The sequence below is a fragment of the Condylura cristata genome, unplaced genomic scaffold, assembly GCF_000260355.1.
Source record: "Condylura cristata isolate star-nosed mole 26May11 unplaced genomic scaffold, ConCri1.0 scaffold00011, whole genome shotgun sequence".
Taxonomy (NCBI): Eukaryota; Metazoa; Chordata; class Mammalia; order Eulipotyphla; family Talpidae; genus Condylura; species Condylura cristata.
Window position 1 is genome coordinate 46,227,902 of NW_004567112.1, and position 17,189 is coordinate 46,245,090.

The window sequence follows — 17,189 nt, forward strand, 5'->3', positions numbered from 1 at the left end:
TCATGTTATTTGCAGTGCAGAGGAAAAGGACTGAGAAATCACTGGTAGGCACCTGTAAGATTTTCAAGATATAATCATAACTACTCTAATAAGAAATCAGAGCACCCTGAAAGTATTTATATATTTATGCTCGTCCCAGTGTTTTCCCATGTGCTCCTAATTCTCATAGCCAAACTCTTTGATAGGCACCCTTAACACCCCCACTGAACAGGTGAGAAAACAGACCCAAACTGCCTAAGGTCACAAGTCAAAAGGGCAGGAGGAATACACAACCCCTGACAGGCTGCTTCCAGTGCCCACACTGATAAGCATGTTAACTGGAGATTTGGTGTGGGTATGAAGTGAGAGGGGAAGTTTTCTTGAGAAGGTGATATTTGAACTGAATATCAAAGAACAAGGACTCTGCTAGAAAGCAGTAGGGATTTTGTGACAATGTTTGTGGTAGTCTTGTTGGTATAAGCCATAAGCATCCTACAAAAGCCAAAAGTTAGGAGAAACATCAAAGGAGGCACTGTGAGAAAAGAATTTTGCCACTGAGTGTGGTCAAGTGGAAAACATCACATTATTTGGGCCTCATGAACCTCTGGAAGGTTTCAGATCTTCACACTAACAGTCACAGGAACCCATAAAGGATTTTTAGGCAAAGGACATGATTCAATTTAGGTTCTGTATCACTCACTTACTGCAGAGCACTGAATGAATTAGAGTAGGCATTGATAGGAGAGCAGAAAACCTGTTAAACTATGACAGAAGCAGGGAAGGTGTCAAGAGGTAGAATGAAGCAAGAGGCCTTGACATGATTTGCCTTTCATTGGATCACAGGGTGCAAGATAAGAAATGTAAACTGATAATATTTTTAACGTCTAAAATAAAACCTCCTATTATACATGTCTGACAGTTGAACCTGTGTATGGTGAACCTATGTATGTGTGTACAGCAGATTAATTTAAGATGCCAAACTCAGTATTAGTCTATTTAAGCAACACTAAGTGATAAATGAAACTAGAAGTATTCAATGAACTGTAATATGCTCCTAAAAGTTTAGCAATTTAGCAGATACCTATATTTAGCAATATATAACACTAAGATATATATGCCTGTGCTATACTTCCACGGTTCATTAGCGGGTGTTAATACAGGAATGATTTAATTACTAAATATACCAGAGCCTTTGAAATTATAAATAATCCACCCTGAAAAGTTATTGTCAGGACCTTAGTTCCCTTGCTGTCTCAATGTGAAAATAAACCCAGCATAAACCAAATTTCACGTGTTCTTTGTGGCCATCAGAGAACAAACTGACACAGTTTACTCTGAAGGTATTTATATTCCATAGTGAACTAAGGCAATAAACCCCAGAATACAGCCTGGAAGGCCAGGGCATTGAATTGAAACTGTGGGAGAAAAAAAATCAAATTGCAAATGTATTGATGATTTTAAGAGCTCTGTCTGTGGTTTTTTCCATTTGGTTTGGTAAGAAAAGATAAGATGGAGGAATGCTGCCAAACTTTACTTAGTCTCAGATGGTGGCATCAAAAATTTTTATTCCATTTTAGAATCAGTTGGATTTTTGAGCTGACTGAAGCCTGCACCTGCTTTTCTTTAATACTGAGTCACAACCATCCTATTTTTAATGGAAGGGAAAAGCCAATGTCGTAAAATAACTATGCTGATTTATACATAGTACATGGTGATTTGTAGGTGCTTTTTACCTTTTCTTGAACTTTGAACAAGTCATAGTCCCATCAGGTCAATTTGATTTTCCTCCTTTAATAGATGAGGACACTAATGCTCAGATCAGATGACATTCATGTTTACATTCATTTTTGATGTGTACTTCAAAAATGTCATTGCAATACTGATTAACAAGACTGTGGCAAGAAGAGTCCCCAGATGGAAGCCTCAATGACTGGGATAGCTGTATTTCAAGCCTCCCTTGCAGAAATCCGTAGGATCTCTGCATGGAAACTGAAGTGACAATAGTGCACACGCTTGCCAGGGCCAGCACCTTGTCTGAAGTCAGAAAGTCAACTCACTTCATTCTTGGAAGTGAGTATTTGAAATGGCATTTGAAAAGAGTAGTATAAAACAGGGCAGTGTGTGGGTGATCGGATGTGATGTATTTTGACCTTTATCCTGAAGACAATGGGGTATCATTGGATATTTTGTGTAGAGGAGCAGGTATGATTTAGGTAACCCTTACGGAAACAAGAGTAAGTTTTGTAGAAGAGTTTGAACACAGGACCTCAGTTACAGACAAAGGCCAGCACTGCAGTAGAAAGGACAGATTTGAGGAACATTTTCAAAGTATAAAGGATTAAAGATCATTACATGAAAGTCAGTAACCCTGATACTAAGAAAAACACAAAACCTAAGACTCCTGCCCCCACTCGCCCGAATTAGGTATTGAGGTAGCCTGAAGCAACTTTATAGGTGCTCGGTATGCACTGCTCTGGCTATATGTCAATGACTTTGGAAAACCCATAGTAAGCACTCAGTAAGTCCAATTATTAACAATGTCAAGAGAGACAAGAACAGCCCCTTGAAGAACTTTCCTTAGAGGGCCCAGTGAAGTAAGAAGCAACACCTAGGGAGGCTGGAACATTATAGTGAACAAGTCAGAATACCAGCAAATCTGCGTATGTTCATAGCTTACACTTCTGAACACGTCCAATTAACTTGTATCACTTGTTTCTCATTGTTGCCTGTGCAATATTAAAACAGATATTCTTTTATTAATGAAAATTGCATTAGTACAATGAAATTACTAATTTTCATGCCTTTATTAATGAAAATTGCAAAATCCTATAATGAATGACAGGCCTAGATTTTAACCTAGATTTCCCAATTCTAGTTCCAGGAAGTCAGAGCTATGACCCAGATATTTTTCTAGAATTTTAGGGATATGTATGTTTTTATGTGATGCTTTCCTTGATTTGCTTTTTTTGTTTGTTTGTTTTTCTTTTAAGTCTAACCAGAAGCCTTGACTTCAAGATGAAGAACAAGGAGTCCTAGAGTGAGGTGTTGGCTTACAGGCCTGGCTCTGCCACGTTCAGTATAGAACTTGAGTGCTTGCTTAATGACTGTCTCTATTTCCTCATCTGTACCATGTACCTCATTTTTATTAGCAATAAATGTGTTAATCCACTTTTCAGAAATGCCTGCCACATTACAACATCCCAGTTTTATTCTGATCAGTGTTAATGTTTTCCTTTCACTGCCAAAATATACATCAGCATTTCCTTTTTTAAAATTGCCTATCACTAAAAAGGGAACAAATGCCAATTACACTCACTTACTAGTAGGAATTGAAAAACAAACCTACATGAACTAGAAATTTTTTAAATTACAAGAGGATTACAAAAATAAGTAAAATTAATGCTAGGCATATAGGAGTGGAGCATAGGAAGGGTCCTAAATTTGGAGTGAAGCCAAGCAATTCAGGTCATAGCTCTGACTACCTAGAGGCAGAATCAGGGGATCTAGGTTAAAATATAGGCTTGTCATTAATTATAGGATTTTGCTATTTTCATTAATAAAGGAATGAGAATACCTGTTTTAATAATTGCACAGGGCTACAATGAGAAAGGAACAATTAGAGTTAGGAATTGTATGTTCTTAGTGAGCTGTAGGGAAAATATTTTCCTTCACCTGTAACAGAGGCTAGGCCTTTAGAGGAGTTACCTTGTAAAGGTAAATCTCTTTAGGGAGAACAGAGCCCATAATTTTTAAACAGATGTCTTTTGAAAGTAACTTGAAGAACAGAGTCAGTGATAGAGGAAGTAGAGTGGATGTTATAATATACAGGTAGATATAAAGTCATGAGCAAAGGAAAGTTGGGAACCAATGTGTTGATGACTGGCATGGGCCACCATTCCTGCACTCCAGTTACAGAATCTGGTCCTGTGCAGTCTCAGAGAATTCACATTTGACAGTGGCTAGGTGATATGCATGCACTTTAAGCCTATAAAAACACCACCCTGGGGCATGTTGTTGGCTCTTAAACTTGGCATTGGAGTCATCTAAAAGTGTTTTGATGCTACAACACCCCTCCCAAGAAATTGTAAGTGATCTAGTATGAAATTTTTAAATCTCCCTAGTTTTACTCAACTGTGTACGGAAGGGTGGGAACCACGAGAGACTCTGAAACGCAATTTCTCTGTGGAGAATAGTGGTATGACTCTTGAAAATGTTCACTGGGTTGAAATGAAGAAAGCTTCAGATACCCAGCTAAAGACTTTTTTTTTTTTAAGCTAGATACTAGAAAATAAAAGAAAAATGTTGGTAAATCCACAGTGTGTCCCTATAAAGAAACAAGTTGGTTTTAACTAAAACACATTCCTAGCTTAGACATGTCAAGTGGAACATTCAGCTGTGAACTATATATTAGCATGAGAATCCACTAAATAGCTGTCTTTTGATATTTTAACATTTCCTTTAAAAAATTATCATGACATGACTAAAAGGAATGATTAAATTATTGAGTTGGTGTTTTTTTTTTTTTTGAAAGACTTGTAAACAAAGGCAGACTGACTCACAAATGCAAATGTTTGTCTCAGATCCATTATGTAAACCCAGGAAAGAAACAAGACTCATTCTATTTCTGCACATTGTCTTGATATCTCCTTCCCTTACACTTTCCCATCAGATGGCGCCCTTATCACAGTTTGTCCAGTGTCTATATTAGACACATTCAGCCAAGGCTCTTGTGCTTATTTTATGACACCAAATGTGTGTGTGTGTGTGTGTGTGTGTGTGTGTATACACACACACATTTATATATATGTAAAGTATATATATATTGCCAATGACAGCTTCCTCACCACTGATGGTAAGGCCAACACAATCTGATTTCATAACTAGGAACAAGAGATTTATGAGAACTCCCAACTTGTTTATAAACTCTTACCCAAAGTCATCCCTCACTATAAATGGGCATTTTAATAGCATTTTTTAAATTCCAGGAACATTTCCATTATTTCTAAAAAGATAATATTCACTTGTATTATAAAGCTAGGAGAAAGACCTGTTTCTTACTGCAAGATGAACCTGGCAAGGTAGATTGGTTTTTGGAAGAAATGAAGTTAACAAGAAAGGGTTCAATTGTGTTGTAGTGATGATTGCATAGCTACATAAATTTACTAGAAGTTTTCAAGCTGCATATTTACATTAGAGACTGCTGACAGTTCTCCCTAAGAAAGCAGAGGACCGTGGAAACTGTCAGAGGGCCATTTAAGAAGCCTGGAGGATCAGGAATAGATGGGAAAATGGATGTGAGAAAGTCATGATCTTCTTACTCTGATGTGCCTACCTTTTGGACCGTGGCCTAACCAAAGCAATCACGTCACTTCTCTGAAACCTCTGCAGCATTATGGGAAGAGGACAGGTGTTGAAATCACTCCAGAAGGAATTGACACTTTGATGTTCTTGGCTCTCAGAAGTAGTAACTTGGGGCACAGAGGCCAGTAGCACTTTTAATACAAAAAAGGAAGCCAGAATGGCAGTGGGCAAAAGAAGTGCTGTTCTGACATGTTTACTTAAGCCAAGGTATGCTGGGTAATCCATTTAAAGAGAAAGAAACTTTTCTGGGCTAAATAAACCAACCCAAGGTCACTGGGAACACTCTTACCCTCACATCCCTGGGAAACAATTCTAAAGGTTCTCCTAGACCAGCAAAATAGTCAGTGTGGCTTACAAGTGAGCCAACAGGGTTGTTCCTTAGAAAGGTCTTGCTTCACTCAGCTCTGTACGGAAACTAAGTCTTGTTCTTTGGTAGGCATGTAAGTCAAAATGGGGAAATGTAAAAAGTCACCTTTTCATACTGAATAAGAAGGAAGGACTATAAATAGGAAGAGCTTTGTTTTATGGAGACAGTTCATACCAAGAACAATACTTTATGGCCGTGGGAGGTATCCTGCTAAAGGATGGTGACTTATGTTGACATATTAAGACCAGTTATAAAACACTGACACTTTATGCGGGTATTATCCAGTAAGACAAGATGTTCTCAACATCCACTAAAACGCTCAAGTAACTTTAATGACTTATGTGGACCAGAAGGAAAAGTAACAGGAGATAATTTTCTGTTCATTTGCATATGGAAAGCTATTCCATAATGATGTGACCGCTTTCCCTTTTTTTGGAAGGTGATCTACATTCAAGAAAGGGGAGGTCAGACATTATAAAACATACAGACCTCATTGAGGTGCTATATTCTGGCCAGATGCCTCATATCCCTGACTTTTTGATGTTGATAAAAGTCTTAGCTCCTATGTCAGCCTCATTTGACAGATAAGACTGAGGCCCAAACAGCTGTAAGTGTATCAAATACCTGAGTGGCTTGAGTATCAGAGCCAGACTCAGAGAGGGTCTTTCAGACTCAACCACTGAGACCAGGAATGGAATAGTATCTGCTGTGGTCACAGGGCCCTGCATGACATAACCTTAATCAAAGCATCCTGATAAAATAGTTATAAGGAAATAGAGGCCCCACTTCAAGACTTTTCTTTTGAATGAAAAACTAATGTAAGTTCTTTTAAAAACAAACAAACAAAACCTCAACTCATTACCCACTATCTGTCTTCTTTTCCACAGGATTTTACTGCCAGTATTGACAAATTCAAGGAAGATGTCAGCAGAAAGTATAAAGTCACAGAGAAGGGTGTGTGCGTTTGCTGCTTCCACACATTAATGGCATGATTTTTTTTATGCAAAAAGGAAAAGAAAAAGAAAACCACCCACATTTTAATTTAGCATGAGCCAATTTACAGAGCATGGAAATTCACTTTCATTCCCAGGATTGGCACGTGTGCAAATAGCAATGCAGTGTATATACAAGAAGCCATGCTGTTAACAGTTTATCTCAAGTAATTTGGTGTCGTTTTACAAAAGGAAGAAATTCCTGCCATCAGATGGGACAGAAGGAGATGGAATGATCAAATCACAGAAACACTAAAATTACTAAATCCACAACAGCTCTCGCCTTATTTTTCTTGGACCCAAACTGTCAGGGTATAAACACTATTTGTTTCTTTTTTAAAACATCTATAGTTTTGCTGTAAATAATAACACTGTATAAATTCTAACAGAAAAATAGAATAAATGTTGATAAGGCACTGCCTCTTAGAACACAAACAGAATATTGCAAATGCATTTAACATAATAGGGGTCTCGAGTGACTTCACCCTAGAAGACGAGGGAGGGACTTGGGGGGGTGGGATCTTCACTGATTCTTGTATATTAGCAATTATGATGTTTGTATATGCAAAACTGCTAGCTTGATTTTAAAAAAATAAATCTTTAAAATCTGCTGCAAATTTAAATTCCCAAAATGAGGAATTCTGTAGTTCTGTGAAAAAATTTTTTCTTCAGAATATTAATATTTTGATGCATGTGTATCACCTTATTTTGATTAAATTTTTCCAATTTTGCAAACACTACAGTATACTGCAACACAGAAGATTTTATCTGTAAACACAAAGCCCTTCATCTAATATTTGTTGCTATTGCCAATTTTTCAATGAAATTACCTAAAAATGAAAAAAAAACTCAATACAGTAGTTGCTTTAAGGGGTGGGGGGATGCTATCTGTTAGTGCTTAAAAGGGGGTAATGCTTGCCGCTTTAGAGGTGGATGGTGCTCATAGGAGGCCCCCATTGGGGGGTAATTAAAATGGACTGAACAGAAATTCTTAGCTAGTAGAATGGCAGCACGCTGTAAAATTAACTGTATCGTGTACTGGCTATGAGATGTAGACACCTTTCAGTAAGCCAATCATTTGTAACCATTCTAGCAGTGTCATATTAGGTTAATAAGGCTGCTGTGTTTTTAAGGGCATTTTTATTTGGGTTTTGGTGAAATTCTTTACTTTGTTGATTCTATTCATATAAAATCAGCATTCATTGATACCTACTTCTAATGACATATGTATGAAAAACCATACACTGGATGACCTAGTCAATTATTTAAGCATAAAATAAATTGTGTTAAACTCTTCGCCTATTTGTGTTCTACAGTGTCCTGTGTTCTGTGGCTAAAGGTGATTGTCTGACCCCTGTCACGTGAACCCTGTCTGGCCCAGCCTTCTTCCCACCTTAACCTGAGTGAAGAAAAGAGATAAAAGAGATAAATACTCCCAAGCATTCAATTCTTTCTTGCACTATTGTACTTTCCATAAATTCTGTGCATTTTGTGGACAACTTGAGAATTAAAAACCAAAAGCAAATTCTGCCACATCTGGCTAAGCTGCACCTACCAAGAGGGGAATTAGGGTTATAACAGCTGACCAGTCTAAAGGTTGTTCTTTGGCAGTGCTTTTAAGTTTGGTGATTTCTCACTTTTCTTTCTTTGTGTATATATATATATATATGTGTGTGTGTGTGTGTGTGTGTATGTATATATATATATATATATATATGGTCTTATTTATGCATAGAGGAGCTGGTGTGTAGGTCAGAGGTGCAAGGAATAAGAATTCACTAGAGAGAGTGCAGATTAGAACAGGTGTATCTACTGAAACACTACTGAGGGGAGAAGAGGGCAAGACAGGAGTGGTCTGCTGAGCCATATGGGTTAGCTCCCTGGCCAGGGTTCAACCTCAGGCCAAAGCAGTGGTGGTGCTGATATTTAGCCCCTGTGTCACCAGGGTCGTCCTGATTTCTCACTTAAGCAGCAAGATTTGGCCACATGAGAGCATTCTCAGGGGTGGTGTCCCTGCCCTCTCCAGTCAGCCAAGCAACCCTGTCCCAGCTACATCTGCCTGTCTTCACTAGCCTGGGAAGCTAGGGTTTGTCATCTTGACACTATACTACATGATATGTTTGTCAGGGGCTGAGGACATAGTTATTTGTTACATTCTATTGCCGAACCTGGAGTACATAGTGGTGGTATAGTTTTAATCATAAAATTGGAATGCCCACGTTTGCCAGACATTGCATTTATTAATTCGCTTAGTCCTCAGAACCACTTTATGAGGTAGGTAGAATCTGTGATAATGGTAGTTCCATATAAATACTAAATGAGTGCTTAGAACCTTTTTACAATACCCTAGATTGCCAGCTAACTAACAATCATGAACAAATGAAACAACTTACTCCCAATAAGGCTTCTAAGTCAATGCAGAGCATATGCATAGAAAATATGCTTTGCATTAAAAATGCAGTATCCCAAGGAAATGAAAAGTATCCCTACCCCCTCTACCCAAGTCATCTTATATGTAAACTGAGCCCTTTGAAAGGTTATAAAAGAAAAAACAAAATTTGCCCCTAAGAGCCAGGTGTTCCAACTTCCTATGTAAGAACTATGAATTTCTGACTCATAGTCCTTGACTGAAAAACTTTTACACAAATTAGAAACTCAGTGACAAAATTGTCTAAGCACTAGGTTATATGGCATATTTAGTACATATAATTTCCTCATCAAATGGCACTACTCTTTCATAAGTTAGGGATAAATAGGTTAGGAAGTAGATATTTCTAAGAGATTAAAATTTCACCTTAGGGATATGATGTGGACTAAACTTCAGGACTAGCCAAGAGCAAATTTACCTAGAGAAACATCCAGAACAAGATAATCAAATATTTACCTATAAATATGTGTATGTGTACGTGTGTGTGTGTGTGTGTGTGTGTGTGTGTGTATAAATAGATTGAATGAGAGCATATGTATCTTCAGCTTCCTGGCTTATAAAAATGTATTTAAGTTTCTCCTTGATTGTAACTGCCTAAAAAGTAATGTACTGAAATTGACAGATACCGGATATTTGTTCTGTTCCTCAACTTCATATTCCTACCAAATTCTTGAGTTTGTCAAATTAAAATGTATTACCAATGTTGGACTTGCCAAATTAGAGCAATGCACTGACTGTGTGAGGTATTTCACTATTTTTTAAGGAGGACTTAGTACTTCACTGAATGGAAAGGCAGTCATCTTTCTTTCCTGTCAGTAAGGTCTGCCTTTGTTATCGTCATGTTTCACCATGTTCATCTGGCATTCTCCTGGGGTTCAATAAAAAGTGACAAATAGTCATTTGTCATACAAGTTCTTAGCTTACCCTTACTGTGAAGGACAGATTGCATTTGGCTGTGCAGCAGAGACACTGGAGAAGCCCAAACATAAACTACAGCCTCATCCTTCAAGTCTCTGAAGAACCCTTGATCCAAAAGCTAACTTCCTCTCTGGGCAAGACTTGGTCTTCTTGATTGTTAAAGAGGAACTGGTGTATTTAAAGGTATGTAATTTCCTCATATGGCACTGCTCATGAATTGAGGGTAAATAGTTCAGAAGTAAACATTTCTAAGATTGACATTTGAGCTACACTGTAGAAGTCTTTTTTTTTTTCTTCTTTTCACATTAGTGCAAGTTCCTCATCTTGTCTCATATTGGAGTTCAGAACAGCATGGATCTAGCCATACCTTTCAGTTCCTCAAAAGTGCCAAGTTCCTCCTCATCTCATTCCCCATTTCATTTGTAATTACCCCTTACCAGAACTCTTTGGTCTCCAAAAGAATCCTCTCCCCTCAGCATCCCTACACACACCCCCTGAAGCAGCCTGACCACCTCCCTCTTCCAATTAGTCTATCACTCCACATTTATTTCCTTCATAGCACTTTTCACTGTAGTAAAGTTTATTTATTGTACACATATTTATAATCCCTCTTATTATTACATGCAAAGCATCTAACACAAGGTCTGGTATTGGTAGACACTCAAATGTGTTTACTACAAAAAAGATGGAGGAAGTACAAAAAAGTATTATTTAGGACAGGTGTATGGATGCAAAGAAAACAGCAACATCCTGAGCAAATCACTATGAGTTTACTTTTGACAGTTGCTGTGCTTCCACCCCCAGTGAAGATTTCCTGACAAAAGCCTGATAACTCAATTCCCTGCCCAAGCATTTTATGAGAGCTTTGTTACTGTCAGGAACTGCCATAGTTTTCTTCCATCCTGCACCAAGGACATGTGATGAGAAGGTTGTAAAAGTCGTCTGACATGTGACAAACCCAGCACCACCCCTGCTAAATGGATGCTAGAGAAATGAGCCATCTTTCTAGCTGAAACAAGTCTTGCTGGTGGAACAATGACAGAGCTGCTCGGGCAACCTGAATGACTACACTGCACAGTGAGCACACTACCTATATGTCAGGGCTGACCATTACTCCAATGCTTTTCATTGGCTTCACAGGGGTCCAAAGTCAGATGATAACACCTTGCAGCAGGCCTTACAGCAAGTGGTAGGAACTCCAGAAAATTTGAGAGCACAAGCCCTGAATGAAAACAAAGGCTGGATTTAGCTGTAGCAAAATATGTGGCAGAAATACAGGTCCAGAATTGTCAGATCTTATGTTTTTTGAAGGGAAGATGGTAATCTGTATAAGGGGGTTGAAGAAGATTATATATATCTATATACATATGGATATACATATACATATATATACATATATTTATCAGTGGGTACGGTTCAAAAATCAATTTAAATGCTATTTTTTTCTAATATGTCCAAGTCATTGTACTAGATATCTAACTATGTCCTAACTATGGCAATTTAGCAAGTATAGAAAAGAACAAGAGATGGGACCCAGGACTCATCAGAAACCTGATGTAGAACATCAAACAGTAGCAGGAGCTTTGTATTAAACAAGTAAATGTGCAGAAAGCACAGAATAGTCCTGTAAATACTACAGGTTTTGGCTACTGCAGTCATTGTGATCTGAACACTACTATTAACAATTGTAACAATGATCTCAGAATTACATTTGACAAGAGGTCTGGCAGAGAATCTTGCACATTTAGTCAATAAACACTAGCTAAGTGAATAAATACTTAATGGAAGAGCAGTATTTGAGTTGAGACTTGAGAAATGAGTAAGATTTTAACATTTGAGAAAAAGGGTACCCAGACAAAGGAACAAAGAGGCTGGAAGGATAATGGTAGCTCAGGAGTGTGAAAAAAGTTTGCTTTGGTCAGAATTTTAGTAAGAATAGGAGGCAAGAAGAGAATGAGAAAGTCACCATGGAGAGCTCTAAATGTCCTAGGCATTTCAACTCCACGTAAAATCTGCACTACCCAGACTTCTAGATCGGGTCAATGGCTACTCGACAAAAACTGAACCTGGCTTTTCAAAAGCAGACCTAAATTTTAGACATTTAGGACATGGTAACCAGAGTTTTGTGTACATACATGCCTTTATGTGGTTTACATCATGCTGCATTATTTAAATGACCTTAAGCAAATTTACCTAGCATTAATCTCTTCCATCTCCTAGATGCAGAAATATAATTTCCATCATTTGTGGTTGGTAAAATTAACTCATCCACAGAAAGCACTTCAGATAGTATCTGAAGCTGAGCAAAGTGTTCCATAAACGTTACCTAAAGCTTACTACTGGTGGAAGAGGGCTACGCTTACAGAAGAAAATGCCTTCCTTGGGCCCCTGTGGGGTTAGAGTAATGGTGCAGGTGGGAAGCCTGTGACAGAATCTTGCATGCTACACACAGCTCCAGGTAACAGGGGACTCTGCAGTGCAGCCCTATTCCCAGTGGCCCTCCAAGACTTCAGGCATCATCCTGCTGGGAAATCCCCACCTGTCTCTACCATACACCTCCATCCCTCTCAGCAAAGTTTGTCACTAGCTCTTTCCCTAAATCAAACAGGTGCTCTCTTGATACAATAGTTTTCAACACTATTCTTGTTTCTGAAAATCTACTTCCTCTACTCAAAGAAAGAAAAGTATTTTACTGTTTTCAGACATAAAATATTTTTATGTCTGAGGTAAAGAGTGGAGGTTGAATCATGAGAAACATATCTAAATACTGTATTTTATGAGGTGAGCTCCCAATTAAACCAATAGATTCAAGTAAAAGATACTTGATCTTGGGTGTTTTATCTACCCCTTCATTATCTGAAATATTTAAGCCCGAAGTTTACCAAGTGCATTCCCTGCAAAACTCAAATTAGCTGTTACAATGGACTGCTGCCATTTGATGGACAGGGTGGACACAATCCAAACCAAGACCATAGCAAGTTACAAATATGAGAAGCAAGTTACAAATATGAGACAGTGCAACAGTAAAGATGCATGGTTAGGTTACAGGCAGGCAGCAAAGTCAAGGCCACAGTCAGGAGTTGGACAGGTGTTTTCCTGAGGACTCTAGAAGGCTTTCAAAAGCAACATCCAAAGGCAAAACTGAGTTTGACAACCAGATAATTAGTCTAGGAGGTGAGTCAGGAAACTGCTGCACTTGAGCACCACCTATTATACCTATTATACCACTTTCAACTCTGAACTTCCACCCTGGGAGTATCTAAAAGGCACCACCTGTCCCAGACACAAGTCCTCTGCAGAGTCCAAAGTAGCTCAACAACAGAGGGTTTTTGTTTTTGTTTTAGTTTTAATTGGGATAGAACAATGTAGGAATTGCTAAGAACAGTAAACATAGCTCTGAATCATCAGAAATTAGTCTATCTGCATTTCCACAAGTGTCTGTAAACTGAGCCAAGGACTAGGCATTTCTTTCCATGCATTAGGAAAGTAATTTTTTTTTAAGATTTATTTGTACATACAGAACTGGGGTACAGGCCAGAGGCTCAGGGCCGGCGAGAGGCTTCACCAGAGACAGAGTGGGGAGCAGAACAGGCAGATCGATGAAGTACACTGCTGAGGGGAGCAGCGGGCAGGTCAGGAGAAGTCTGCCACGCCATGTGGTCACCTCCAGGGCAGGCGGGAAACAAACTCATGTGGAAGTGGCTTTAGCTTCTCAGTGCAGTGCTTCAACCCTCTGCGCCACCAGGGAGAGCTCAGGAAAGTATTTTTTAAGCTTCTTAATTTTTTTGAAGCAATAATGGTTTACAATGTTCAATGTCGCATTGCTTTTAGTTATTTATGAACAAGTAAAGCCAATACAAACAAGAAGGAACATGAGGCTCTAAAGACTAACTCTCCTGGGTTCTCTAGCTTTCCACATGTTATGAATATTTTTCAGTTATAAATCTGCTTAAAACCAAGTATGACAAATTGTAAGTAACTAAAGGGAACTTGTCCTGTTAGTAATTCTCCTGAAGAAAAAATAAATTCTCCATCAAACAAGTAAAGGCAGTATGGAGAAGTGGATGGGGAAGACTTATCTTCCTGGGTTCAAATTTTGATGCTCTGCAATCTTGCACAAATTATCTTGATAATTGATTGGGATAGTAACCCCTCTTTGAAATGGTGTTTGACATTGATTATATTGTTATATTTATGAAAGTCTGTGCCTATTCATGGCAGCTATTATTCTTTTTTTTTAAATAGTATAATAGTTTTTTTTTTACATCATTTTGTGCCTTTTTCCATTTCAGTTGTAATTCCTGTGGGCTTCCCATCATCAAATCACCTATGTGCCATCACCATCATCCAGTGCACTTCCCTCCCCCCACTGTTTTTGATCCCATTCCACACCTGGAAAATGTCTCTGGTATACAGTTGTTCATTATTATTGTTACTTTCTTCCCTGGTCCTTTATACTCCTGCTATGAGTGAAATCATCCAGTATTTTTCCTGTTTTTTTTTCTGGCTTATTTCACTAAGCATGATCTTTTCCAGCTCCATCCATGTTGCTGCAAAAGGCGTGTGTTTTTTTTTTTTTGATTGCTGAATAATGTTCCATTGTGTATGTGTACCACATCTTTTTAATCCAGTCATCTACTCTTGGGCATTTGGGTTGTTTCCATGTCTTTCCAATTGTAAATAAAGCAGCAATAAACATGGGGGGGTGCAGGTGTCTTTTTGAGTCAGTGTTTGTGAATTTTGGGTAGATACCTAAGAGTCAGATTTCTGGGTCATGTGGGAGCTGCATGTTTAGCAGTTAGAGGAACCTCCAAACAGTTTTCCATAGTGGTTGTACTAGTTTTCATTTCCACCAACAGCGCAGGAGAGTTCCTTTTTTTCCCACATCCTTGCCAATATTTGTTGTTGCTAATTGTTTTAAAATGTGCATGGCAGCTATTATTTTTATCATAAACAGAGTTTCAAAGAACAACTCAATGACCGTGGCCCTTACACTGAAGATACGGCAAGTGAGTCATGTGACATATTTGCAGAAGTGCAGCATCACTAGGCAGCAAAAGAGCTGTGAGGGGCAGATAATAGATTAGGAGCTGAAAATATTGTTCATCTTTAAATGTGTATTATTATTTCTTAAAACTTTTAAAAACATGTTTTGCACTATGTTTATGAATTTCAGTTGTCAAAGAGTTTTTCCATTCTCGACAATGAACTGAAAATTTCTACCTTTACTTTTATCCCAAATGGGGAAAATTGATTTGCTTTTATTGCTTTCATCTTAGAAAATGTATAATAATTAAGAATTAATTATATTACATTAATTAGGGGACATTTTCTAGACTTTCAAAACTGAGCTCTATGGACCAGTATTAAATCAAAGGTATAGTTACTGCCTATACTGTAAAGGGAAAATAAATAGTTGTAGGCACATTTGTATTTTTCTGTTTACCTGTAGTTCTAAAAGCCATGTTGTCAAGGAAATATATTCCCTGAGCATCATATATTGGTATGTTTGTGTTCTGTGGAGATTTTTAGCATGTGTCACACTTGCTAGTCCCATGAAGAAGAAATCTGACTATTCAGTATTCAGATATAATGTAAACATCTGACATAAGTAATCCACTAGCTTGAACTGAAAGGGAGTTGAAAGAAGACATTGACACTAGAGGAGGAGGAGGAATAAAAGAGATTTAGGTAATGAGTTCCAAAAGATAAGACTGTATATTTCTTCATTGCACTTTTTTTTTTTAAGATTTATTTATGCATACAGAACTGGGGTACAGGCCAGAGGTGCAGGGATGGTGAGAAGTTTCACCAGAGACAGAGCTGGGAGAAGAACAGACCGACTAACAAAGTACACTGCTGAGGGGAGCAGTGGGTGGGTCAGGAGATGTGTGCCGCACTATGTGGGTCACCTCTCGGAGTGGGGCTCAAACTCATGCTGAAGTGGCTTTAGCTTCTTAGTGCTGTGCTTTTACCCACTGCACCACCAGAGAGGGCCCCATTGTGCTCTTCTTATTAAGGTTTACATGAAAGATTCTTGTTAAAAGCAAAGAAATCCACCTAGCTGAGTTGAACAAAAATGGAGTTTACTGAAAGAATGTTAACAAGCTCACAGAATCATCGGAACAGCTGGAAATTTGCAAGAGAAGTTTGGAGGCTGTGACTATGCCAGGGTTCACAAGGGAAGCCTGGCTAGAAGGACCTTACAAATGCCAGAGACACTCAATATCTCCACAGCTGGCAGTGGGTTAACCCCATACTGTCCTTACTGCCTTGTGATACTCACTTCAGACAAAGTTCTGGGTGGTATAGTCTGACAGGCAAAGCTCAGGTTGTATTCTAGTGACCAGGAGTCAAAATGATCTGACCTTTTCAATTACCACTGCTGAGCAAGAATTTCCACCGCCTACCTGTCAAACAGAGGGAGGCTGAGATGTTGAGGGAGCCACCTCCAAAAACAATGGTTCCCCCAAGGAAAATATTTGTTTTTTTCAGTTATGGTTTATAAATTCTACCTTAGGAGAACAGTTAGGAAGACCAATATAAAACACATATTTAATGGACATGTGAAAATAAAGGAAAGGAATTTAGGAGACATGGAGCAAGACCAGAAAGGACTTAAGAGATTAGGACATGTGCTAGAAAGAGAAAGAGAAAAAGTGTTTTGCATCATTATCATTTCTGTTACCTTTTCATTCACATTCTTTTTTTCAGGTCTTCCTCTCTCCCCGTAAATTTCCTTTCATTCCCATTAATATATAAATGTGCATTTTCATTCCCAGAAATTGTTTAAAAAAGGTACTTCCAATCTACAGGCTTTTGGAAACATGTTCTGCAGTCCTGTTGAACCAGTTTTCTTGAAGTTTATACATAAAGGACTAGTAGTACACAACAATGAAAATCCTGACACACTGGCCAAATAACTAAAACCAAGATCCTTCAATTCTAAGAAATGATGAATAACTGAGCTCAAGTGCTGTGGTAGGGTGAACCTTAGCCTCATTAGTCACAAAACCCACACTTTAAGTTTTGCCTCGTAGAGGTGAGATGATCACAGGAAGCCCACCAAACCTCCCTTAGATGTTGAAACTACATGAAGTGATAGAGACAAATATATTAAAGTTGAGGTGCTTCTGGACAACAC

General features: G+C 38.3%; 1 protein-coding gene across 12 annotated transcripts in view; it reads left to right on the forward strand.

The window, feature by feature from the left end:
- Window positions 1–7,995, forward strand: part of ANK3 (ankyrin 3, node of Ranvier (ankyrin G)) — a 307,389-nt gene extending 299,394 nt beyond the window's left edge. For all 12 annotated transcript variants that reach the window (XM_012723584.1, XM_012723582.1, XM_012723586.1 and 9 more), the window contains one exon: window positions 6,595–7,995. The gene's annotated coding sequence lies outside the window, so the exon portion shown is untranslated. The remainder of the gene's footprint in view (window positions 1–6,594) is intronic.
- The last annotated feature ends 9,194 nt before the right edge of the window (window positions 7,996–17,189 follow it).